Source organism: Podarcis raffonei, chromosome 1, assembly GCF_027172205.1.
Source record: "Podarcis raffonei isolate rPodRaf1 chromosome 1, rPodRaf1.pri, whole genome shotgun sequence".
Taxonomy (NCBI): Eukaryota; Metazoa; Chordata; class Lepidosauria; order Squamata; family Lacertidae; genus Podarcis; species Podarcis raffonei.
This window is the reverse complement of record NC_070602.1, coordinates 129,014,248-129,039,985: the sequence shown is the minus strand read 5'-3', so window position 1 is coordinate 129,039,985 and position 25,738 is coordinate 129,014,248. Positions and strand designations below refer to the sequence as shown.

General features: G+C 44.6%; 1 protein-coding gene across 3 annotated transcripts in view; it reads left to right on the top strand.

The window, feature by feature from the left end:
* Positions 1 to 25,738, top strand: part of PARD3B (par-3 family cell polarity regulator beta) — a 617,714-nt gene that overhangs the window by 299,100 nt on the left and 292,876 nt on the right. The gene's annotated exons all lie outside the window — the stretch shown is intronic.

Below are 25,738 nucleotides of genomic sequence, written 5' to 3'. Positions count from 1 at the left end.
TTGAGTCCCTCAAAATAGGCTATGGTAATGTTTCATTATATATATATATATATATATATATATATATATATATATATATATATATATACATACATACACATATACATATATATATATTCATATATATTTTCATATATATACACATATACACATACACAGTGGTACCCCGCTAGACGAATGCCTCGCTAAACGAAAAACGAGCAAGACGAAAGGGTTTTCCATTTTTTTTGCCGCTTCGCAAGACGAATTTTTATATGGGCTTGCCTTGCAAGACGAAAAAATTTTCGGGTTCTTGCGAGTTTTTTCCTTTTTCTTAAAGCCGCTAAGCCGCCTATCTGCTAATTGCCGCTTATCCACTAATCCGCTAAGCCGTTAATAGCCGCTAAGCCGCTTATCTGCTAATTACCGCTTATCCGCTAATCCGCTAATAGTGGTGCTTCACAAGACAAAAAAACCTGCAAGACAAAGAAACTCGCAGAACGAATTAATTTCGTCTTGCGGGGCACCACTGTATATATATATATATGGGAAGTTTTAGGTTTATCTTTTTTTTTACAATAATATTTATTATTTTCCATACATAAACATAACAGAAGAAAGAATAATAAAGAAAAAAGAATAAAACGGAAAAAGAAAAAAGAACATATAACATAAAATACATCAAATCAGCACATAAACGAAAACTTAGTTAATCAATCAAAATCCATCTTCATAAACATATTACTTGACTTCCTCAAATCTCTTCCATCTGAGTTTCTTAGTAATTATATATAGTAGTTTCCAATATCATTATTTCATAAAACCATATCACAGTCATAGTCCTATTTCCTAACTTTTCTTACCGTACATTTTCTTATTTATTTAATCCCAATTTAATCCTAGGCTTAATTGATTCTTTCAAGTGATTACGTATCTTTAATATTACAATATTTATTCAAACAGTATAGTAGCAACACGAGTCAAAGCATGTTCCTAAGGAGTCTGGTCAGCAGTAATGGCAGAAAAACTTAACATGCCCCTCTTCTTTTTACATGGCATGACAATCATTTATATCTTGCATGAGGCAGGAAGAGTAGACAAGGACCCCCAGCCCACAGTCTCCTGGTGGACTTTGGAGAGATCTTCTTGATTAAGAGTATATTCTTGCATGCTATTTGTATGGCATGACAATGTATTTTCCTTACATTCATGGTACAGTGGTACCTCGGGTTACATACGCTTCAGGTTACATACGCTTCAGGTTACAGACTCCGCTAACCCAGAAATAGTACCTCGGGTTAAGAACTTTGCTTCGTGTTCCGGTGGAGCGGCGGCAGCGGGAGGCCCCATTAGCTAAAGTGGTGCTTCAGGTTAAGAACAGTTTCAGGTTAAGAACAGATCTCCGGAACAAATTAAGTACTTAACCCGAGGTACCACTGTATTCTGAATGCTCTAAGAATGGGTGACTTATGCAAAGACTGTCAAGATGTTTATAGCAGTTCTCTTATATTATATATTAAAAGGAAAGGAGAAATAAAAACATTTTAAAACAGGATGCTGGTCCTGATATTTAGTTCAAAAATATAGAAGAGACCGTAGTTTGGAAAGATGAGTTCATGTAATTGAACAGATCTCGAAAAGAGTTAATCAAGGTATTCACAAAATAAATGAAAGAAAATAGCTGTTCTTCCACTTCTGCAGGGTATCTTTAAACTGTAGCATTGGTCAAAACTATAAAAAGCATAATATGATAATATGATGCTGAAGCACAATTCCGTTGACTTCTTGTCATTAGTGATCTGAATTCTAATGTTCATGCCTCTTAGTGGTTATAAAGACATTATTTATATGAATGCAGAGAATTTGTCCAAAGATAAAGCTTTCAACTACGTTAATGTGAACATAGCGGAATAAATGACACTGTTCGCCTGTGTATATTCTCTGAAAATTGAGGAATGTTGTTGTCCCAACAAATACATTAATTTATGGGTGTAATATCAAATTAAGTGATTTTGGATCTTTCCCTAGTATTTCTAGATACTTTATAAATATCCTGGAGCATAACTCACTACATCTGCGTTTGTCATTTTGAATTGATTGCTGGAACATTGCTACAGTATTTATGGCAAAGGAATTTTAACTCTTCTAGGTGGGAAGAGTGGGAAAAAGTTATTACACCATAGCTGCTTCTGATAAAATTATACCGGGCCTTTGTTCTGACAGCTTCAGCTCTCAAAAGATGAGGAATTTTGTTTGAACCGTGGAGAGACTGATAAGCAATTTCAGTTCAAAATGAGTCCCGGAAGCCATCTGACAAAGTTTTATATTTTGGGTTTGGCATTGCTCCCTTCAACTCCTCCAATGCTCAGAGTGATGATAACAGGATAGTTTGGTACCTTATAAACTTGTGGTTCAGTCCTCCATCTTTACTTAGCACTGCGAGTTCAATAGGGTTTACTCCTAGGAGACTGGATATAGGATTGCAGCATGAGAGATTTGTTGTGGCATAAGCTTTTTGTTAGATTCGAGTCTGCGAAAGCTTGTGCCACACTACATCGGTTAGTCTTTAAGACACCACAAGGTGCTGTTTTTCCTGCAACAAAACTAACACAGCCACCTCTCAAAGGAGGGGAAATAGTACCTGTAACAGTCAAACATTGCTTTGGTTGGAAATAATAAAAAACCCTTGATAGTATTACTGTGCACTGAGCTATATCGATCTTGGGGAGGAGAGTGATTAGAGGAAATTGGTAACCTTTCTAGAAGAGTTGGGGAATCTGAGGCCCTCTGTATGTTGTTGACCTAAAACTTCTAGCAGCTTCAACAGCAAGGCTTGATGTGAGTTGCAGTACAACATCATCTGGAGCCACGGTTCCCAACGTGGGGCACACGACCCACAGGGGGGCAATTTGATTTTTAAGGGGGGCAATTCGAGAATGAGATATTAACAGTTAATGGCCTTTTAGGCTTCCTCCACGTGAATAGTTCACTTTTTGAATAATAAGAATTATATGTCACGGGTGTGTGTGTGTGTGTGTCAGGATTTTTGTTGTTGTTTAGTCGTTTAGTTGTGTCCGACTCTTCATCACCCCATGGACCAGAGCACACCAGGTCCTCCTGTCTTCCACTGCCTCCCGCAATTTGGTCAAACTCATGTTCGTAGCTTCAAGAACACTGTCCCACCATCTCGTCCTCTGTCGTCCCCTTCTCCTTGTGCCCTCAGTCTTTCCCAGCATCAGGGTCTTTTCCAGGGAGTCTTCTCTTCTCATGAGGTGGCCAAAGTATTGGAGTCTCAGCTTCAGGATCTGTCCTTCCAGTGAGCACTCAGGGCTGATTTCCCTAAGAATGGATAGGTTTGATCTTCTTGCAGTCCATGGGACTCTCAAGAGTCTCCTCCAGCACCACCATTCAAAAGCATCAATTCTTTGGCGATCAGCCTTCTTTATAGTCCAGCTCTCACTTCCATACATCACGACTGGGAAAACCATAGCTTTTACTATACGGACCTTTGTTGGCAAGGTGATGTCTCTACTTTTTAAGATGCTGTCTAGGTATGTCATTACTTTTCTCCCAAGAAGCAGGCGTCTTTTAATTTTGTGACTGCTGTCACCATCTGCAGTGATCATGGAGCCCAAGAAAGTAAAATCTCTCACTGCCTCCATTTCTTCCCCTTCTATTTGCCAGGAGGTGATGGGACCAGTGGCCATGATCTTCGTTTTTTTGATGTTGAGCTTTAGACCAGACCAGAGCTTCAGGATTTTAGAGATGCTTAAGGGGGACATGGCCAAAAAAAGGTTGGGGACCACTGATCTATTCTAGAGGGTCGCAGGTTCCCCAGCCCTGCCCTATAGCCTTGAAGAAAGTAAGATTTAGGGATTTTTGGTGGGGGGGGTTAAGTGCATTCTTCAAATAAACATTGGTGGGAATTTGCTTATTGTTTAATTCTACAGAGAGGTTCATATGTGCAGTTCTGGATGATTCTAATACAGTGGTACCTTGGTTTAAGTACAGTTTAGTTTATGAACAACCTGGATTAAGAACGCTGCAAACCCGGAAGTAGGTGTTTTGGTCTGTGAACTTTGCCTTGGAATAAGAACTTGTTTTGCTTCCTGTTGAGTGTGTTCCATTTGTAAATTGAGTCCCCCGCTGCTATGGGAAAGCATGCCTTGGTTTAAGAACAGACTTCTAGAACGGATTAAGTTCCTAAACCAAGGTAAAGTGGTACCTCGGGTTAAGTACTTAATTTGTTCCAGCGGTCCGTTCTTAACATGAAACTGTTCTTAACCTGAAGCACCACTTTAGCTAATGGGGCCTCCTGCTGCCGCCACGCCGCCGGAGCACGATTTCTGTTCTCATCCTGAAGCAAAGTTCTTAACCCGAGGTAATATTTCTGCGTTAGCGGAGTCTGTAACCTGAAGCGTATGTAACCTGAAGCATATGTAACCTGAGGTACCACTGTATCACTGTAGAAGTTGACAAAGCTAGCTTGCTTTCCAAACTGAAGTGTTGGGAAGGGAAGGACCATGGGTCTGTGATAGAGCATCTTATCTTGTGTACAGGAGGTTCAGCCCCTGGGGTTCCCAGGGAAGATTGGGGAAAGCTCCCGCCCCAAACGCTGAAAAGCTTCAGAGCAGACAGTACTAAGCTAAATGAGCCAGAGTTCTGAATTGGTATAAGGCAGCTTCTCTCTTCCTATATACACCTGTCCTTTTTTTCTATATATATAAAAATACAGTAATGAATCAATTCCATAGTAAATTATAAGGGAAACTATTCCTCCCCCCCTCTATTCCAGCCCACCCACCCAAGAACTGGACGTAGTAGAGTTTCTTGTTGATGCAAAAGACTCCTGTAGATGCATATATAATCATTAACACACTAGAGTTGATTTTTCAGCTGCCTGGAAGGGTTAAAGATTTTCTGCAGGTCCCTATAAAGCTCCACAGACTGCCACTGGAACTTCTTCCAGCTCTGATTTCCAGTTTTTCTGGTGCTACTGCCTATGTGCCTCCCAATATCACCATATATATTTTTCTGTTGTCATGGAACCAACGACCCCAAGGGGTTTAAAAACGATTATTTTTAGAAAAAGCAAGCACAGGTTCTGAAAATGCTGGAAACTGTGCCAAATACTAAATTCTTTGTTTACACAGTATAATGGTTATGGGGTTGCTCGTGCGTAAGTTGCCGCCACTCCTGGCTAGGTGGGCTGGTTAAACCTTTCCTGACTGGACAGCCCCTCACTTCGTGGCTGTTCAGTCGCTGGCAGAATCCGACAGTGGGCGTTTCTTCAACATTTTCCAACATAAAAGTTGTTTGACGCCCAGTCTCCTCCTAGCCTCCCTGCGCGGAAGCCTTCTGCGCAGGGTGGGCGTGGGTAGCGGAGGACCTGTGCTCTCTCCGCTGGTGTCCAGTGAAGAGTCTCGGAGCCTGCTCTCCGCTTCCCCCATTGGCCCCCCTCCATCCCTGGTGTCGCGCTGATTTTCTTCCCCAACAGGAGACCTGCCTCTCTCCCTACTTGGCCCCTCTCCAGCATCGTCGTGGAGCCCCTCCTCCTCCTCTCGTTCCGATGGCAGTTCCCTGACACACAGCATCATTACAAAAATGTGGACTTAAAACAGCCATCTCTGGATGGGAACCTGCTGAATCGAATTCTTTAGTAGGCAATGTACAAATATCAACACATGCTTCCTCTTGAATTTTATCTGCTGTCTTGTAATCGTTCTGATCATTTTCAGTAAAAGTGTTTGCGGCTAGCGTTCAGTGTTCTTAACATCGCTGAAAACTTCTTGGTTTGCTTAACTTAGTTTGGATCCAGGATGGGTGGCTTTGTCTCTGTATAAATCCGATGAGAGATGAACCTCATTAGCCCTTCTTTTGTCTTCTTCCTCAAAATCTGCTTGCTGTGTCATCTGAGTGTGTGTGTGGAAGGGATGGCCATACACCATGCTGGATTTACGTATAAGCTAAACAAGTTATAGCTTAGGGCCCCACTCTCTTGGGAACCCCCAAAAAAATTAAAGAAAAAAAGCACTGGATGTACATTTCCAAAATATAAGATAAAAAACAAATAAAATAAAACCTACATACAGCAACAGTGTTTTGTGTTGTGTAGGCTCCTATGATGTAAGTAATGGGCCCCGCCTGCTAGCCTGTTCCCTAAAATATCACTGGTTTGCTCATTTCTATATATAGCGCAAGGGACGTGGGTGGCGCTGTGGTCTAAACCACAGAGCCTAGGGCTTGCCGATCAGAAGGTTGGCGGTTTGAATCCCCGCGACGGGATGAGCTCCCGTTGCTTGGTCCTGGCTCCTGCCCCCCTAGCAGTTCGAAAGCATGCCAAAGTGCAAGTAAATAAATAGGTACCGCTCTGGCGGGAAGGTAAACAGCGTTTCCGTGCACTTCTCTGGTTCTCCAGAAGCGGCTTAGTCATGCTGGCCACATGACCCGGAAGCTGTCTGCAGACAAACGCCGGCTCCCTGGGCCTATATAGTGAGATGAGCCCGCAACCCCAGAGTCGTCCACGACTGGACCTAATGGTCAGGGGTACCTTTACCTTTACTTTTATATATAGGGTGCCTACATTCTGCATGGACTGGTTGCATGGCAACGTGTGCAAATGGCTTTAGGTACCTATTAGGTCCATAAATTACCATATAGCATATATTCAACACAAAAAACAGCAACAATTTGTTGTTGACAAAGGGCAGCTGGACATATAAAGGGCCCCATTACCTTCAGTAGCTTAAGGCCTCCTCAAACCTAAATCCGGCCCTGGTCTTACGTACTAACCCTTATTCTCAGTTTTAGATGGGTGAAAATAGTGTAGCAGTTGATGTGATTAGGATAACTCCAGAAGATCTGACCTACCACATGATTTCAAGTTATTAGACTGAACTAAGGGAAGTGTTTTGATGGCTCCCAACAACCGTTCTTTATGAATCAGGCATGGGTGTATTAAGTTGTTTTAATGAACTCTACTGAGTCTTGGGTGTATTTGTAACATACTCATGTACAAGTGAATCTGTTGACAACGTTAAAGACTCGGCTCTGACATCTAGTTTAATTGTCCCTTGGCTGGCAAATATTAGTGTCTCACCTGGTGTCAGACTGTGGGAACCCAGGCTATGCAAACTATCTGAATGATAAAGAGCAAGGAAAATAAACACAGGTACTTTATGTTCTCTTAATTCAGGTCCAAGTGGATTTGGATGAAGTGTTTATTTAGTTTGCCGGCTTCCTCAGATGCGCTGCCATATTGATTTCTTTTATTACTGGAAGCTATATTACCTGACCTCTCCCAGATCCAGTATTTTGAAAGCCGTAAATTTTAACTTTACTTGTGAGCAAGGGCTGAAACGCTGTGAAAGCCTTTTTATTAGTGGAGTCTTGCCTAGTTCTATGTTCCTGTGTCGCCCACGGCAACAATATTTAGAGCTTCTTAAATTAGAGTAAATGTTGGGCAGCTGCAGGAAGAAGTCTAATAAAGTGCGCTCGTAAACATCTCAAGTGTGCAATTGGACGGCGCACATCTCAATCGGACTGCGAGTCGGCAGGTGTACAAAAGATTTCCCCCTAATTCGATTTGGCTAGTTCTGCTTTATGCTTCTAGCCTTAACAGTTCCGACTGAGTGGCAGAATTGTGTTGGGTGTTTTGTTTTGTTTTAAGTGCGGCTTCAGACATGAAAATTGAATCCTCACGTAACCTCATCTCTTCCCCATGCCCCTTTACATTAATTTTCCACATTGTGATAATATTTTTAATAATTCCTCCAAATAGAGCCCCAGGCAGTCTTTCTCCCACAGCCATTCATGTGTGGTTTGAAATAAATGTTTAAGTCCAATTTTCTGTGAAAATTGGCAGAGCACATTTGAACTTAATCAGTTGCGTGTTAAATAATGGATTTCGGGAGAGCAGATTTCCATAGCCCAGCAAATAGCTCAATAAAACAAAACAAAAACCAGGAATACTGAAATTGGAAATAATGTTTACCAGTAAATGGTTGTTCCAGTACTGTACCTAGAAAGTTAATCCTTGCTTAAATTGGTAGTGTCACAAGTTGCGTGCAAACCTATGTATAAGCCCCCAAGTCAGTCAAAAATATTATTCAAAAGTATCTAAAGTCTGTAAGATTTAATCTGAGTTTTGTTTTTTTGTTTTTTTAAATATATTTATTAAGATTTTCAAATTTAATACAATAAAAAAGAATCAAAAAGGAAAAAGCAAAAAAGATTAAAAACACATAAAGTTCACAATACCTATTTTTCAATAACGTATTTCCCTGACCTCCTCATACCTCCCTTTCTTGTATTCCAGTTCAAATTGTTAATTCAGCAAATCCTTATCCATAATTTTTAACCTATTTCTATACTTAATTTAACATATTATTATTTTACTTTTTCTCTTTCATCCATTTCCTCAATTTATTTTTGCTAACCTTATTTTCATTTAATTTAGTTCATTTTAAAAAAAACCAATTTTACCTTATCCAAACTTAAACATCAATACTTATACATCAATACACATTCTTAAAACATTTTTTCTAAAGTCGACCCAAATTCCCTTCCACGAATTTCCCAATTTTCATACACATTACAAAAACAAAATAAAAACAAAACACATTATAATTATGTACCCTTTGGATTCCCAAACCCCACCCCCCCTTTCCCGGTTTCAGTCCCCAACAAATGTCCATCAGTCTTAATCTAGTATTAGCCTGGAGATCTCACATCCGAGGCTCTTAATTCTCTCTCAATTCCTCTCTGCCGGTTTTTTTGGTTGTCCTTAAAATTAAACACCAAATCTCGGAGAAGCTCTGGCCCTTCAGGATCCATGTTTCTTCCAACCAGTCCTCCATACTTAAAAGTGGAGCCCAAATCTTGTTTCTTACTCCTTTCAAGTCCAAATGTCCCTGAGGCTCCAACCTCCACCTTGAGCAAATTTATAATCCTTAGGTCTTCAGATCTCCACATAAGGAGATCTCTCCTTTTTTCAATATCCAATTCAGGCCAGATTTTCCACATCAAGTTCTTATTTTCCTTCATTACCATCATGTCAGACCTCAAGTCCTCCTTCATCATCTGCAGAATTACAGCTCCTCCTTCCTTTTCTTCAGGGACAACATATGTCTCCTCCAAATTCTCAAAGTTGTCAAGTTTCTCTTTCTGTTCAGTTGAATAAACTTCCTGATTCATTTTTTTTTAAATGATATTTATTAAGATTTTTCCATTATCCAAAAAATCAAAGAAAACCACAAAAACACAAATAAAAAAACAACAAAAAAAGATTTAAAAACACATAAAATTCAAAGTCCTCACTTTCAATAACATATTTTCCTGACTTCCCCCCACCTCCCCCTCTTGTATTCCAGTTCAAATTGTTGGCTCAACAAGTTCTTGTCCCCAGTTTTTAACCTTTTTACATTTCAGTCATTTTAGAAAAACCAATTTTAACTTTTAAACTTTTAACTTATAAATTTATAACTTATAACTTATAAACATCAATAATTGCACATCTGTTCTCATACTTAAAGCCTTTTTTTCTAAAGTCGACCTAAATTCCCTTCCACGATTTCCCCAATTCTCATACAGATAACAAAACAAAATAAAAACAAAACAGATTATAATTATGCCCCCTTTGGATTCCCAAACTCCACCCCCCCCTTTCCCAGTTCCAATCCCAATAATCGTCCATCAGTCAATCTACTCTCAGCCTGGGGATCTCACGTCCGAGGCTCTCAATTCTCTCTCAGTTCCTCTCTGCCGGCTTTTTGGATAGTCCTTAGTATTAAACACCAAATCTCGGAGAAGCTCTAGTCCAATAAAGTCCATATTTCTTCCAACCAGACCTCCATACTCAAAAGTGGAGCCTAAATCTTGTTTCTTACTCTTTTTAAATCCAAATGTCCCGAAAGCTCCAACTTCCATCTTAATCAGATTTGTAATCCATAGGTCTTCAGATCTCCACACAAGAAGATCTCTCCATTCTTCAGTCTCCAATTCAAACCAAATTTTCACCATCAAGTTCTTATTTTCCTTTACAGCCATCATGCCAGGCCTCTGGCTCTCCTTTACCATCTGTAAAATTACAGCTCCTCCTTCCTTTTTCTCAGGAACACCATATATCTCTTTCTTCCCACTCTCAAAGCTCTCCAGTTTCTCTTCTTGTTCAGCTGCATGAGCTTCCTGAGTGGGTTCCTTGTCAGATTCAATGAATTTGTTTACTGTTAAGTCCAGAGTTGTAACATTTGTAGCCAAAACATCAATTTGGCCTTGTAACTTTCCCAAGAGAACAAAGACTCTGTCCAATTCAGCCTGAATTCTCCCCCTTCCAGCCATTCTTGTAATGTCCCAAAACCCCCTCTAGAGGGATTTTGGTTTCTTGATATTCATTCCAGTTCAAATCCAAAAATCCAGTTAGTTTGTATCAGTTCTTCCTTGTTTTCAACAAAATATAGTCAAATTGTAACAAATATAGCCAGCAGAAGCAACAGAAACAAAGTTCTCTTTTTCTGTCTTGACAGCTAATTTGACAGCTGTCAAACTCTTTAGTACCTCATCAACAGGCTCTCTCACGAAACACTCCCGGGTCCGGGAGGGTGGCACTTCAGCTCCCAAAATTAGCTCTTTATCCTCCAGCAAGATTTCTTATACTGCCAAACCGTGAAATTAAAGTCTTTTACCAAAGAAGGAAAAAAGAGGTTCTCAATCTTAGTTAGCAGGTCCTTGCTTTAACTTGTTTACAAGACGGGGAGGCAGACTTCCTTTTTACACCTTCCCCGATCGTGCCTAATTCTTAAAAAAAAATTTCTTTACAGTTCCAATTTCCGTAATACTCATGGGTTGTTACTTTTAGAATCCAATTGTTCACAAGAAGAAGTCAGCGCTCTCCGACCATGGCAATGCGGCTTCACTCCGCAGGAGAAGCAGTCGACTCTCAGCACCACGCCGCTCACCCCGTCCCCCGTTCCGAAGCCTTTAAAAAGGCTCCTTCACAGGTCGGGGGGGCGCAAATGGTGCCCGCCGAGTCACCAGGTTCACAGGCTTCACCGCCTGTGATTTTTGAGGGTCCCCGCGTCGCCGCAGCGGCCAGACCCAATCCTGCGGAGCCGATTCCCTCCGGAGCTCAGAGGGAATCCGCCATTAGTCGATGGCGCTAACCCGGAAGTCGATTTAATCTGAGTTTTAAGCATCATTGGCATAGTTCAGTGGTAGATAAAGGTGCGACTTGCATTATGTAACAGGTATTCCCTTGGCCAGTTTAAAATGTAGGAAGTTGGTCTTGTTGTATTTTACTGTCAAAGCAGCCATAATGTGGCTCTAGCCCTGTTTCCTAGTTTGCAGTCAGCAACCATGTCGCCCGGGGGGGCATTCCCAGCTCATGCCTGGGTTGGCGGAGCACGTATAAACACGCCTCAGTCTGTTCCATGCCAGTTCTGCCCTTTGGGGTGCCATGTTTAGTGATGTTTTTGGTCGCTTCCGGGTTTGGCATAGTGTCTTTTGGACGTACGTTAAACAGTCGTTGCCTGTACCATTGTAACAGCTGTGATTATCCATTAGATGCAGGTTAGCAAGTTGTCTTTGTTGTTAATCCACCCTTAAAAATGGCGTCATTCAGAAGTCAATTGCTGAAACCGTTCAGTCCCCTGTTTGAGACTTCAGAGTTACATACAGTGCTTCGACAAAAAGACTTCGCAGGGAGGCTTGGACAAGAATTGCTGCTATCAGAAATATCATTAAGGGCCTTTCCGCACTTCCCATTTATGGTGGAATAGTTGCTGGGTTTGGGGGCTTGGCTTGAATTTTTTGGCATGTTGCCACACAATGTCATCATTCAGCTAGTATTCCAGAATGACATACGCAAATGCCCAGAATGGACCCTCAATATTTTCAGTTTTGTGGCATGTATACAAGCATCGAGAAATGGTGTGAGAACACTCTTCAAGCTTTCACAATTACATAAGCTAACAAGAAATATCTAAAAAGCATTTTTTAAAAAATAATGTGTGTTGGAGGCTAACTTGTGTGCATATTTAGCAGAAAGCTGAAGAATGTGAACACATTTTACCCTGGCTTTAGTTTGAATGTAGTTATTTTATTGCACTTTTAACACAGTTGCAGTTAATAATAATAATAATAATTATAATTATTATTATTTATTATTTGTACCCCGCCCATCTGGCTGGGTTTCCCCAGCCACTCTGGGCGGCTTCCATAGAAACCAAAAATACACTAAAATATCACAGATTAAAAACTTCCCTGAACAGGGCTGCCTTAAGATGTCTTCTGAATGTCAGGTAGTTATTTATCACTTTGACATCTGATGGGAGGGCGTTCCACAGGTCAGGCGCCACTACCGAGAAGGCCCTCTGCCTGGTTCCCTGTAGCTTTGCTTCTCGCAATGAGGGAACCGCCAGAAGGCCCTCGGCGCTGGACCTCAGCGTCTGGGCAGAACGATGGGGGTGGAGACGCTCCTTCAGGTATACTGGGCCGAGGCCGTTTAGGGCTTTAAAGGTCAACACCAGCACTTTGAATTGTGCTCGGAAACGTACTGGGAGCCAATGTAGGTCTTTCAAGACCAGTGTTATGTGGTCTCGGCGGCCGCCCCCAGTCACCAGTCTAGCTGCCGCATTCTGGATTAGTTGTAGTTTCTGAGTCACCTTCAAAGGTAGCCCCACGTAGAGCGCATTGCAGTAGTCCAAGCGGGAGATAACCAGAGCATGCACCACTCTGGCGAGACAGTCTGCGGGCAGGTAGGGTCTCAGCCTGCGTACCAGGTGGAGTTGGTAGACAATTCTGGATACAGAATTGACCTGCGCCTCCATGGACAGCTGTGAGTCCAAAATGACTCCCAGGCTGCGCACCTGGTCCTTCAGGGGCACAGTTACCCTATTCAGGACCAGGGAGTCCTCCACACCAGCCCGCCCCCTGTCCCCCAAAAACAGTACTTCTGTCTTGTCAGGATTCAGCCTCAATCCATTAGCCACCATCCATCCTCCAACCACCTCCAGGCACTCACACAGGACCTTCACCGCCTTCACTGGTTCTGATTTGAAAGAGAGGTAGAGCTGGGTATCATCTGCATATTGATGGACACCCAGTCCAAACCCCCTGATGATCTCTCCCAGCGGCTTCATATAGATGTTAAAAAGCATGGGGGAGAGGATGGAACCCTGAGGCACCCCACAAGTGAGGGCCCAGGGGTCTGAACACTCATCCCCCCCCCCACTTTCTGAACACGGCCCAGGAGGAAGGAGCGAAACCACTGTATAACAGTGCCCCCAGCTCCCAGCCCCTCTAGACGGTCCAGAAGGATGTTATGGTCGATTATATCAAAGGCCGCTGAGAGATCCAGCAGAACTAGGAAACAACTCTCACCTTTGTCCCTAGCTCGCCGGAGATCATCAACCAGCGTGACCAAGGCAGTTTCAGTCCCATGATGAGGACTGAATCCTGATTGGAAGGGATCCAAATGGTCCGCATCCTCCAGGCGTGCCTGGAGTTGTTCAGCAACCACGCGCTCAATCGCCTTGCCCAAGAATGGATGATTTGAGACTGGGCGATAGTTGGCCATACTGGCCGGGTCTAAAGATGGTTTTTTAAGAAGCGGTTTAATGACCGCCTCTTTCAGTGGATCTGGGAATGTTCCCTCACAGAGGGAAGCATTCACCACCCCGCAGAGCCCATCGCCCAGCCCTTCCCGGCTTGCTTTTATTAGCCAGGATGGGCAAGGATCCAGGAGACAGGTGGTTGGTTTCACGCGTCCAAGCAGCCTGTCCACATCCTCAGGGGTAACGGATTGAAATTGATTCCATGCAACTTGACCAGACAGAGCTCTAGCACTCTCCCACCCCAGCCCTGCTCCCACGGTGGTGTCTAGCTCCTTCCAAATATGAGTGATTTTATCTGCAAAAAACTTTGCAAAATCATTGCAGGAGATCTTGGGGTCTTTACAAGGCCCCGGTGGTAAAGGTGGTTCCGTTAAATTGTGAACCACCTGAAAGAGTCTCCTGCTACTATTTTCTGCAGATGCAATAGAGGCAGTGAAGAAAGTCTTCTTCGCCGTCGCTATCGCCACTTGGTAGGCTCGACGTTGAGCTCTAACCTATGTCCGGTCAGATTCGGAGTGAGTTTTTTGCCACCGACGCTCTAGCCGTCTCAGCGATTGTTTCATCGCCCTCAGCTCCGAAGAAAACCACGGGGCTGTCCGGGCTCCATGCAATCGGAGAGGGCGCTTCGGAGCCAGACAGTCGATAGCCCTGGTTAACTCCACATTCCAGCAGGCCACCAGGGAATCAGCTGAAAGGCCATCAACATGGGATAAAGCATTCCCTACCACTCTCTGGAAACCATTTGGATCCATTAAGTGGCGGGGGCGGACCATCCGAATTGGTCCCACCTCCCTGTAGAGGGGAAGGGTCGCGGAGAAGTCCAGTTGCACCAGGAAGTGATCTGACCATGGCACTTCTTTTGTTTCACTTTTACTTAGTGTCAGATCACCCACGTCACTAGAGGTGAACACCAGGTCTAAGGCACGTCCATGACTATGAGTTGGGCCAAACTTATTCAGGGACAGCCCCATGGAGGCCATGCTTTCCACGAAGTCCCGAGCGGCCCCTTGTAAGGTCATGTCGGCATGATGTTAAAATCCCCCAGGACAACCAAAGTAGGTGTCTCCAGGAGAAAAGCCGCCACGACCTGAAGCAGCTCAGACAGGGAATCCTTGGTGCAGCGGGGAGGTCGGTACACCAAAAGGAATCACGTACTGCCCCTATTGCCCAACTTCCAGAACATGCACTCAGAAAACTGGATCTTCCCAGTAGGACGCCTGGTGCAAGCTAGTGACTTCCTAAATATCACTGCAACCCCCCCTCCCCGCCCACATGACCTGGGTTGCTGTGCGTAAGAGAAACCTGGTGGGCAAGCAGCGGCAAGGACAGGCCCATCTGCTTCCTCCAACCAGGTCTCTGTCACACATGCCAGGTCAAATCCTCCATCCACAATCAGGTTGTGGATGGCAGTGGTTTTATTCATCATTGACCTGGCATTACACAGCAACACCTTCAGGTCATGTAGGTTTCCCCTGTTGATTCCAGTATCCATCCGGACAAGGCCAGACCCGGAGGCAGGGATAGTCTTCAAACAACGACTAAACCTGCCTCCTCGGTAATGACATGGTCTGGTCTTAGCGTAGCTCCGCCTCCTGCCCATGATCACCGAGATCGGATGTCCCAGTGCTTCCCCCCTGCGGAACTTGTCCCAGCCATCGTGTTGGCTGGGGCCCCACTCCCAGGCAACCCTGATCCCGCCCCTTAAAAACAAAACACAAACTATACAGAACCAATAAAACAACAACAACAAAAAGGAACAGAACAATTATGCTAAAATTAATCCCCAACCAAATATCCATCCCACCCACCCCCAACAAAGGAAGAAAGGAAAAAAAGAAATAAAAATTTAAATTGCCACCAACTGCTTGAGGACATTTTAAAGCACATTAACCACCTGGAACAGGGAAGCAATGGCAGAACACTTCCCACCCTTCCCAAAAAGTTTGTTCCAAATAAGGGCCTGGGCCAGTTGGAGAAGGCCCTGGAAGGGAGCAGGCCCTGCAGTACTCACCCAGCCGATGACCCAGCCGAGTTTGGATGTCATTAGCAATTGTTTGGTGACAGACAATTATAACTGTTGAGATATTTCAAGTGCTATAAAAAGAATCATCATCATCATCATCTACCAATAATTAGTGGGAAAACATGGCTGCCATCAGTACATTTTCTTCTCTGGGTTCTCAGCTGAGTAGAGAGGAGTTTTCCTGGGCTTTCACGGTCACAAGTAATCGCTATTCATGAATGAAATTAGGATTGTGATAGAAACTGTAATGTAGCCATTATATGTAGGCAGGTGGTAGAAACAATTTAAATATTAGTAAATCTCAGATCTGTAATGAGAGGTTTTAATCAAAAAACTTATCAAGTTCCCCATTTTGATTCTTGTGATTTATTTATTTTATCGCAGGCATAAGATTACCCAGACACCTTTTATTTCTGTTTCCAATTTAGGACCCTTTGCTTACGGCAAAAGACTAACTAAAAGATAATCGTTATCGCTAATTTCTGAGCATAAGAGGTTTAGCATATTTCTTTGCTTTTTATCAAGCCCCTCATAATTCTCTCCATGTTTTCTAAATGAGCCAGTGTTGAAAAGGCCACAACATTAGGAGTGCTTCTGATAGCTATTCAGCTGAAGAGCGCAAATTAAACAGTATGATGAATATTGAAATCCCCTCCGTTGAAGATAACTTTTAGTATCTCTGTAGAGATCGTGCCTGAAAATGTATATGAGTAATTGACGGGGAGGAACAGAAGAGGAGGAGGCACAGTCTTGAAAAGATTTTATAAAACATTATGTTGATTTCTAAAATATAGCTAATATTGCTTCAAAGTGTGAGTATTCTACTGGTTTCTTCCTATGACTGGGGAGAGCATAACAACTTGGGTGAAGGAATTGAGGGGATACTCATCAAATTTGCAGATGACACCAAACTGGCAGGAGTAGCTAATCCCATAGAATTGGGATTAAAGATGACCTTTAATAGATTGGAGAACTGGGCCAGAAATCACAAAATGGATTTCAAGTTTAATCTAGTTCCCTTCAGCTTCATGCTGTTTTGAGAAAGTGTGTTCTCCATAATGGAGAGCACATGTTGCAGTGGGGGCAACCAAGACACCCCTCAGTTGCTGGGTGGGTTAGTATAGGTAAAAGGTAAAGGTACCCCTGCCCGTACGGGCCAGTCTTGACAGACTCTAGGGTTGTGTGCCCATCTCACTTAAGAGGCCGGGGGCCAGCGCTGTCCGAAGACACTTCCGGGTCACGTGGCCAGCGTGACAAGCTGCATCTGGCGAGCCAGCGCAGCACACGGGAACGCCGTTTACCTTCCCGCCAGTAAGCGGTCCCTATTTATCTACTTGTACCCGGGGGTGCTTTCAAACTGCTAGGTTGGCAGGCTCTGGGACCGAGCAACGGGAGCGCACCCCGCCGCGGGGATTCGAACCACCGACCTTTCGATCGGCAAGTCCTAGGCACTGAGGCTTTTACCCACAGCGCCACCCGCGTCCCTGTGGGTTAGTATAGATGGCCACAGATCTGATTGGGTACCCCTCAGTCATTGGGGAGAATTTGGTGTAGCAATTTTATGGGTGACTGTTGAGGGGCTATTTATTCCCTGCACGCAGCGTTGAGCTTCCTCTTTTCGCTGCATGCTTTGGATCACCCACCCTTCCTATATTTAGGGTTGTTCGCATTGACCTTGCTTTGCCTGTCATGGGTGTTATGTACTGGGCCAGCAGGGGGATACTGTATATAGTTATGCAAAGAAGGGATCGAAAGTGACGTTCAGTGATTGGATAGTTTAAGAAAATTGTTACAGTTACATTGTACTGGAGCTCTATATAAGCAGGCTGACTGAACCCTTCAGTTCAGTTCTGTCCTGGCCTATGAATAAACAAGAGCTGTTTGAAGAATTGCTGTGGCATCTGATATGTTCACCCACAACTTAACAATGGGGTCGTCTGCTTTTGGGGCAGGGGCCTGCTAAGAATTTTGCCATTTGGCTGATTGGCTGGTGCCATTTGGTTTTTGCCTACTGCGTAGCAAATCGTCACAACTTGTAAGGTTGCGCTTAGGCATTGGTTCAAATTTGGTTGGTGGAGGGGCATGGATTGGCTGTGCCTGCCCCTCCAATGCTGCTGCTGCAAGGGTATTCTGTTAAAGGAATCCAGGGGCTCGCCATGCTCTTGTCCGAACCCCTGTCAAGGGACTTGGGCCACACAAGAGCCCCTGGGAGCATTTGGGGAGAGGTGAGAGCCTGGCACCCAGCTCTATGCTCTCCCCAAAAATGGTTTCCCTTACTGACTTTTGCAGGCCTGCGGATGTCAGTTCTGTTCCTACCTCTAGGCAGGAACAGATAGTCGCGAACCAATGCCTAAGCAACCACTCACATGCTCAATAAATAAATCAATAAAGTTGTGGGCAAAATTTATGCCAAAAACCTTAAACAAAAATTCTGTGAATTGTGTCTTTATTTGAGGGTGGCTGTGGGGTCCTCTACACGCAAGTAAAAAAAGAAAATAGTCAGAGGTAGTCTGACTACAAAGCTGCTTTATATATGAAGGAAGCAGACATGTGCCTAACTAAATGCGTAGGTGCTCTGATCATGTCTAGTTTGGCAAACACACTACTTTTTTTTTTTTTAATGAAACCAATGTATTAATCCAACTTTCTCTCTTTCTTCTGAAATGGCTGTAATCTCATTATATCCCTTTAACATTTAGATAGTTGAATCACCTGTCTTATACAAATTTTGTTCCTCTAAACGGACTCCCAGAAGCACCTTTTCCTTGCTGGAGTACACAAAGAAATTACCATATAAGATAAATTAAAATGTCAGTATTTGAAGCACTTGCTAATTTTCTGGCTCTGTTTAGTTTCTCAGTCATTAACCCCACCACTTCAGCTTCCCTCTGGCTTTATGTTTCAGGTAGCATTATCTGCCCTTCTGATATTCTGGCCCGCCTCCTGTAGGCTGGGCGGTTGGGCGACAGAGCTCTGCCTGATTTCTGCTGGAATCCCAGGCTGTGGCTATGGGAGCAGCAAGACCCTCTTGGGATGATAATGCTGCGAAGCCCTCCATCATACACTCAGGTAGTACAGATGTGTAAATAAACAAGGAAGTGGGCTGGGGGAGCAGTTAGCAGCCAACAGCAATTCAACTGATTGCAGTTTCTGGGAGCTTGTAACCAGGAGCTTATGATAAGAACTTGTAAACAGAGGCATTTCCAAGGGCATTTTGAGAGGCCGTTCTGCTTCTCAGTGTACGTAGGACCAAGAGACATTGAAGGCGAGAGAGCCACTACAGTGACCTGTGACATCTATGCTATGTTCATCTTCCAGGAAGGGAGAGGAGTAGCATCATATGTAAAGGATGTGTACACTTGTGAAGAGATCCATGACCTGGAACATGGAAGGCAGATGGGCAGTTTATGGGTAAAAATTGTAGAGAAGGAATGGAAAGGAGGGGGGATAAAACTTTTTCTTTTTTTACTATGATAATATCTAACAACCCCCCCCCCCGAAGAACCGTTTACATTATTTACAGCAAGTGAGATGGGAAAATATAAACTGTGTGGAAATAATAATACTATATAACTAAAGCTTTTGATTTTTGAAACGTTTGGAAGAAGATAAAAGACTCTCCAAATATTGATATTAGAAAGAAGCAGGATCTCGTTAGCCGCTGGAGAGACCCCAAAAAACTTTGGACGGATGCTGAGAAGGGTGATGTGACGCATTCTTTAATTGGGATCCGCCATTACGGGATAAGAACGAGTTGCAGAGATAAACAGTCTTGGGGCAGATGAGCTCTTAATTTGTTATTACCGTATTTTTTGCACCATAACACTCACTTTTTTCCTCCTAAAAAGTAAGGGGAAATGTCTGTGCGTGTTATGGAGGGAATGCCTACGGGTGGCATGCCTACAGATTTTCCTCCTCTAAAAACTACGTGCGTGTTATGGTCGGGTGCGTGTTATAGAGCGAAAAATACGGTATATCTGTACTTCAAGTTCGATTTGGCAAATCTCCCCTAGAAGGACTAATGTTTGATGCAACCTGTCTGAGAAAATTTATGAGCAAACGCCCAGATTTTATTTCATTGGAACTGAGTGAAGATGGCGTCTGCCACCAGAGAAGGACTTTTGGATTGATTCGGCATAAACACCAGCGTGTGAGGACATTCTGCAAACAAGACTTACCAGCTGCAAAAAAAGGAGAGTCATACAAATTTCACACAGAATTTGTAGCTGGTTAGCTGACTGAACCCAAAGAGTACTCCTTAATAGTTCCTTGTCATTCTGGGAAAAGGTGACAAGTGAGATGTTGCAGGGTTCTGTCCTGGGCTGGCTGTTGTTCATCATCTTCATAAATGACTTGGGCGAAGGAATTGAGGGCTCATCAAATTTGCAGATGACACGGGAGGCAGTGGAAGACAGGAGTGCCTGGCGTGCTCTGGTCCATGGGGTCACGAAGAGTCGGACATGACTAAACGACTAAACTGTTAGGAGAGGCTCAGAACTTACAGGGTTAAGAGTTCTGAGTGATGACGCCTCACATTCTGAGGGCGGGCATAGAACACGGAAAGGGAGTGGTTTCTCTGTGTGCTTTCAGTCTGCGTGTTTAGCTCCATGGAGAAAGGAGCAACATGGGCGAACTCTCTCCAGGCAGGAGATTTATAACTGTTGTGTTTTGCTAAGGAATAAAGTCTTTAAGATAAGGAGACTGCTGCGTTTCGGCCTGAGTTATTACCACACGACAGAACGTTCAAGCTTCTGTTCCGCTGTGTTTTACGCTCTGCTGAGTCAAAGGTTCCAGGGGGGAAGACCAGAGCTGCGCAAGAGAAGTGTGCCGGACCCCTGGACGTAATTGACCACCCGAACAGGTTATGGCGATCAGCAATAAAGATAAGCAACGTTCGTGCGTGTGAGGAGGCTGCAGCCAGAGGCCAGCTGATGAGACGCTGGGAAGTGAAACTGCAGGCAGAATCGGCTGAGGAGCAGCCAAAGGCCAGCTAAGGAGTAGCTGGAGCCAGCCGGGAGGAGCTGAGATCTGCCGGACCGGGAGGTACCTGTAAGTAAGCTGGGCCCCCGGGGGAGAGATGGCAGACAGCCATGAATCGCGTGCAGTCCCTTTTGAAGAGGCAGACGGGAAGGAGCCCTGGGTCGGTTGGCAGGCACTGAAGAGAGTGGGAGCCAGACCAGAGGGGGCTAGACGCCAGCCTGAGGGACGCCCAGAGGGGGCCAGATGCTGCACAGAAGCTGGGGAACGCCCAGAGAGTCAAGGAGGGGCTGTGGGACGCCCTGGAAGCCCAAAGTGGGCTGGAGCCGTGTCTGAAAGCTGCTGCGATGCTTTGACACGCCAGAGAGACAGGCAGCCGTGTGCTGGAAAGCTGCTGGAAGCTGGGAAGAGGAAAGCAGTGGCTAGCTGTTCCTCTGGAGGCTGTGCACCCAAGTTTGGGGGTGCAGGCCAGAAAGGCCAGTCCAAGGGTCTTGAGAGTGCCCAGGCTGTTTGGCAGGAGCTGGAGAGGGTTTGCAGAGAAACCACAGCAGAAGCCAAAAGCCATTTTCCCAACTGCAGAAAAGCCTCGAGGAGTGCTGCTGGCAAGAGTGGGGGGGCACCGACGTCCAAAGGCAAGTTTGAAAAGTTTTCCATTCGTTGCTGTTTTGTTTGCGGTTCTCCGGAGCACCTGCGCCGAAGCTGTCCACAGCGAGACAAAGGGCAGGAAAGTCCCAAGGACATTTCCCATGGGAACCAGCCCGGGAGAAGAGGCCAGCGTGGAAAGTCCCAGGGTCGGCCGGAAGGGGAGGAGAGCGTTTATCAACTGTCTGCGTCGATGGCAGTTTTGGACAGCAACAACACCTGCAGCGATAGCTCCAAGGTCGGGGGCAGCAGGAAGGCAGTTGCTAAGGCAACAAAGAAGGACAACTCCAGAGGGGGGAGAGTCCTACGTTGGGTTGTTGACTCGGCTGCGAATGCCCATTTGGTCACAGCGCCACCTGATGGACAAATGTGGAACTGCAAGGCTGTTTCAACTGAGAAAACAGTTCAATTTGCTACAGGTTCACAGGGACGTGTAACCCATGTTTCTAACATGTTTGTCTCTTTTTTACAGGCTGAATTGAAGGTTTATGTTCTCCCTGAGATAAAACATTGCCTGCTATCTGTACCGTGCCTTTTACAGGAGGGATATTCTGTGAGTTTTGAGAAAAATGTTTGTACAATTTCCAGAGATGGGAAGGAGCTCGTAAGTGTTGGAAAGGATCAAAACAACCTCTTTGTTTTGGAAACACCACTGGAGGGTGAGGGGAATATTGGGAAAGCCACTGATCACACTCATGTGTCGTGTGCTTGCGTGTGGCACAAGAGAATGTCACATGGGTCCTGTGAGGACGTTCAGATGTTATCAGAGTGCACCAAAGGTTGCAAGGTAAAAGAATGTGGTAAACCTTTGAATTGCAAGGCTTGCAGGAAAGCCAGAAACAAGGGATTTAGCCATCCCAGAGTAGAGAGAGTAACCACAAAGCCTTTTGAGCTTGTGCACGCAGACCTGTTTGGGCCTATGCCTCAGCCAAGTCTGGGCAAGGCCAAGTGGCTGATGGTGCTGACAGATGATTATACTAGGAACGCATGGGCTTTCACGCTGAAAGCTAAGGAGGTAGCAGCGCAACTGATCAAAGATTGGGTTGCAGAGGTGGAACAGAGGTTCTCCACCAAGGTGCAAGGGTTCCAGTTCGACCGTGGTTCTGAGGTCACTGGGTCTGCTCTAAAGGGTTTCTTTCGCCAGAGGGGGATACGTCACAAGGTGACTTCTCCTCAGGAGAATGGCGTGGCAGAGCTGAGGAGTAAAGCTCTGGTTCGAGCATCCGAGATCCTACTGGATGACTCTGGTTTGCCTCACAGTTTTTGGGGGGAGGCGGTAAAAACGGCCAATTTCTCGATGAACAGGTGCTACAATGCAGTGGTAGGTGACACCCCATATTTCTTGCTCAACGGACAGAAGCCACAGGTGCATTTCTTCCGTTCGTTTGGTTGCAGGGCCATGGTGCCTGTACCAAAGTGGTTGCAGCAAGAGGGTGGTCCAAAGTACCAGGAAATGATCTTCTGTGGATATGAGCCTGCGACAAAAGGGTGGAGATTCGCATATCCAGAAGGTGATCAGACCAAGCTTCTGGTCAGTAAACAGGCTGAGTTCTTTGAGCAGGATGGTTGGGCAAGGCGCAAAGTGCGCTCTGACGTTCACTCAGATTGTCTGTCTGACGCTGAGGAGGAAAGAGAGCCAGAGCCTGAACCTGCTGGTGGAGACCAGGTCCCTGAACAGAGTAGGGCGTCTCCACAGGTTGTTAAGGGAGTGTCCAAGAGTGAGCCCTCATCTCCTGTGCGCATAATGGAGAAAGCTCACAGAAGTGTCAAGTCAGAGGGGGAGTCTTCTGATGAGGAAGACGCACACGCTGGCCCCAGTGGGTCAAAAGGAGCACCCCAGTTTGTGCCCAGGCGGTCATCGCGGGCTACAAAGGGAATTCCACCTGAGAGGTTTCAGGTCACAAATGCGTGGGTTGGTTTCGCACAGTGCGAACCTAAGGTTTGTGAGGTTCAACAGGTGCCTAACAACGATGCCAGGAAGGGGCGGAAGGCAATGGGGAAGGTGTTGAACACTCAGAAGTCCCCTCAGAACGTGATTCGAGAGGGGGTGTTAGGAGAGGCTCAGAACTTACAGGGTTAAGAGTTCTGAGTGATGACGCCTCACATTCTGAGGGCGGGCATAGAACACGGAAAGGGAGTGGTTTCTCTGTGTGCTTTCAGTCTGCGTGTTTAGCTCCATGGAGAAAGGAGCAACATGGGCGAACTCTCTCCAGGCAGGAGATTTATAACTGTTGTGTTTTGCTAAGGAATAAAGTCTTTAAGATAAGGAGACTGCTGCGTTTCGGCCTGAGTTATTACCACACGACAGAACGTTCAAGCTTCTGTTCCGCTGTGTTTTACGCTCTGCTGAGTCAAAGGTTCCAGGGGGGAAGACCAGAGCTGCGCAAGAGAAGTGTGCCGGACCCCTGGACGTAATTGACCACCCGAACATAAACAACAACAACAAAGTGTCATTTGTGATTTTGAACCCAGGTGACATCACCTCAAAGTCACATTTTGGTCTGCCATCTTGATTCAAGATGGCACCTGGCATCCAAATGTTGACAAAGTCCACCACACACACACATCACAAGCTCTCATGCTGAGTTTGGTGATGACAACTTCAGAGGCCCCTGAACCTACGCCAAAAAATGGGCAAAGCCACAGTTAAGTTATATTTTGCTCCACCAGCTTGATTAAAAAAGGCTCCTGGTGTCTAAACGGCAACAGATTCTGCCGCTTCTACCTCAGGAACCCTCATGCCAAGTTTGGCAACAATATCTTGAGGCATTCAGAGACATAGAAAACAAATGGACAAACCATTTTTCAAAATATATAGCAGCTATATATGTACACAGTAATATAGTATGGTTGTTTCAGGGTATTACTCAGATTTTCTTTTCCTTTGAATTTTTGCTTTTGAATTGCTTACACAAGTAATAGCCGGTCAACACATTTAAGTGATGATCAGGGCCTCAGTATTTTAATTTCTGTTCCAAAATAGCTTCACATTTGAAGGTTTAATTTAGGAAATTTCCAGTGTTGCTAACAACAACAAAAAGTCAGTTTAAATGATTATATAGCCTGAGGAAAAGGGCAACTAAATGTTCAACTATTAATCTACCAAAGAGAATCCTCAGTGAGATTTAAAAATAAAATAAAATAAATGAGGATAGTTATTTTTAAATGGCAGAACTGAAGGAAGTGACAGGGGGAATTTCAGTTTCATTACAAGTGCTTAGAACGTATAGTTAATCTTTGCCACTTCACTCCGTATTTTGACAGGATCCCTATAAAATGCTGTTAGGCCATAAACTGAACTCAGGACTTCAACTTGTTCTCTAATTTTAGGTGCATTAACAGGAGCTTAAATGATCTAATGAAGTGCTTGACTGAGTTTACCTGTAACTGTGATCTTTCCTCTCCTTTGAAAATGTACGAAGGAAGGGTGCTCTGAAATCTTTGCCGGTATTCGTGAGAATGAGGCGTATTCAGTTTGTGGGTATTGTATCTCTAGATTCAACGTATAGGATGTGGTGGCTGGACAACATGTGGAGTGCTTTGTGGCTGTGTCAATCAAGTGGTCCTTCTACATTTTTGCGGCAATTACATTGAGTTGTTCCATCCTATTTGTAACCTGTCTGAGCTAGCTGTGAAATCCAAGGATGTGTCAGACAGAATTGATAAACCAGGGATACCTGATCACAGCCATCTGCCCATATTTGCGCACCGAGAATGATAAATTCAATAAATAAATAATTATCCTTGAGTTGCATTTTCAAAGGCAAAAATTAGATTTATTTTATAGGAATATAAAATGTCTCCCAAGTGTCACTGTGAACACATGGCAACCATCTATATGCCATATTTTAACGCCACATGTCTTTGTTCTGCCTTCACAAGTTCAAACTTGACTTGATAGATGGAAGATATTTCACAATTGCTCTCCATTCGTCTTAATTTAACCCATTCCGTAGTGCCAAAGCGTTTGCAATAAACACCACCAACCAGATTGGTCAGGGAAAGATCCAGTCATGCGCAAAGACAATCTGAGTAGGCTTCCCCTTGCTTCACGTACTGTAATGGTTGCATTATTTATTTTCCTAAATTTATATCCCACTGTTCTTCCGCCTTGGAACTCAAGCCAGCATACATGTGAGTCCCGGCTGTCCACCCACCCAGCCTCAGACAAGCCTCAGGCCTGCTTAGCTTCACCAAGGTGGGAGCTACATGTGCCTTCAGATGAGACCATGTTGTTGTTGTTTAGTCGTGTCTGACTCTTCATGACCCCATGGACCAGAGCATGCCAGGCACTCCTGTCTTCAACTGCCTCCCACAGTTTGGTCGAACTCATGTTGGTAGCTTCGAGAACACTGTCCAACCATCTTGTCCTCTGTCGTCCCCTTCTCCTTGTGCCCTCCATCTTTCCCAACATCAGGGTCTTTTCCAGGGAGCCTTCTCTTCTCATGAGGTGGCCAAAGTATTGGAGCTTCAGCTTCAGGATCTGTCCTTCCAGTGAGCACTCAGG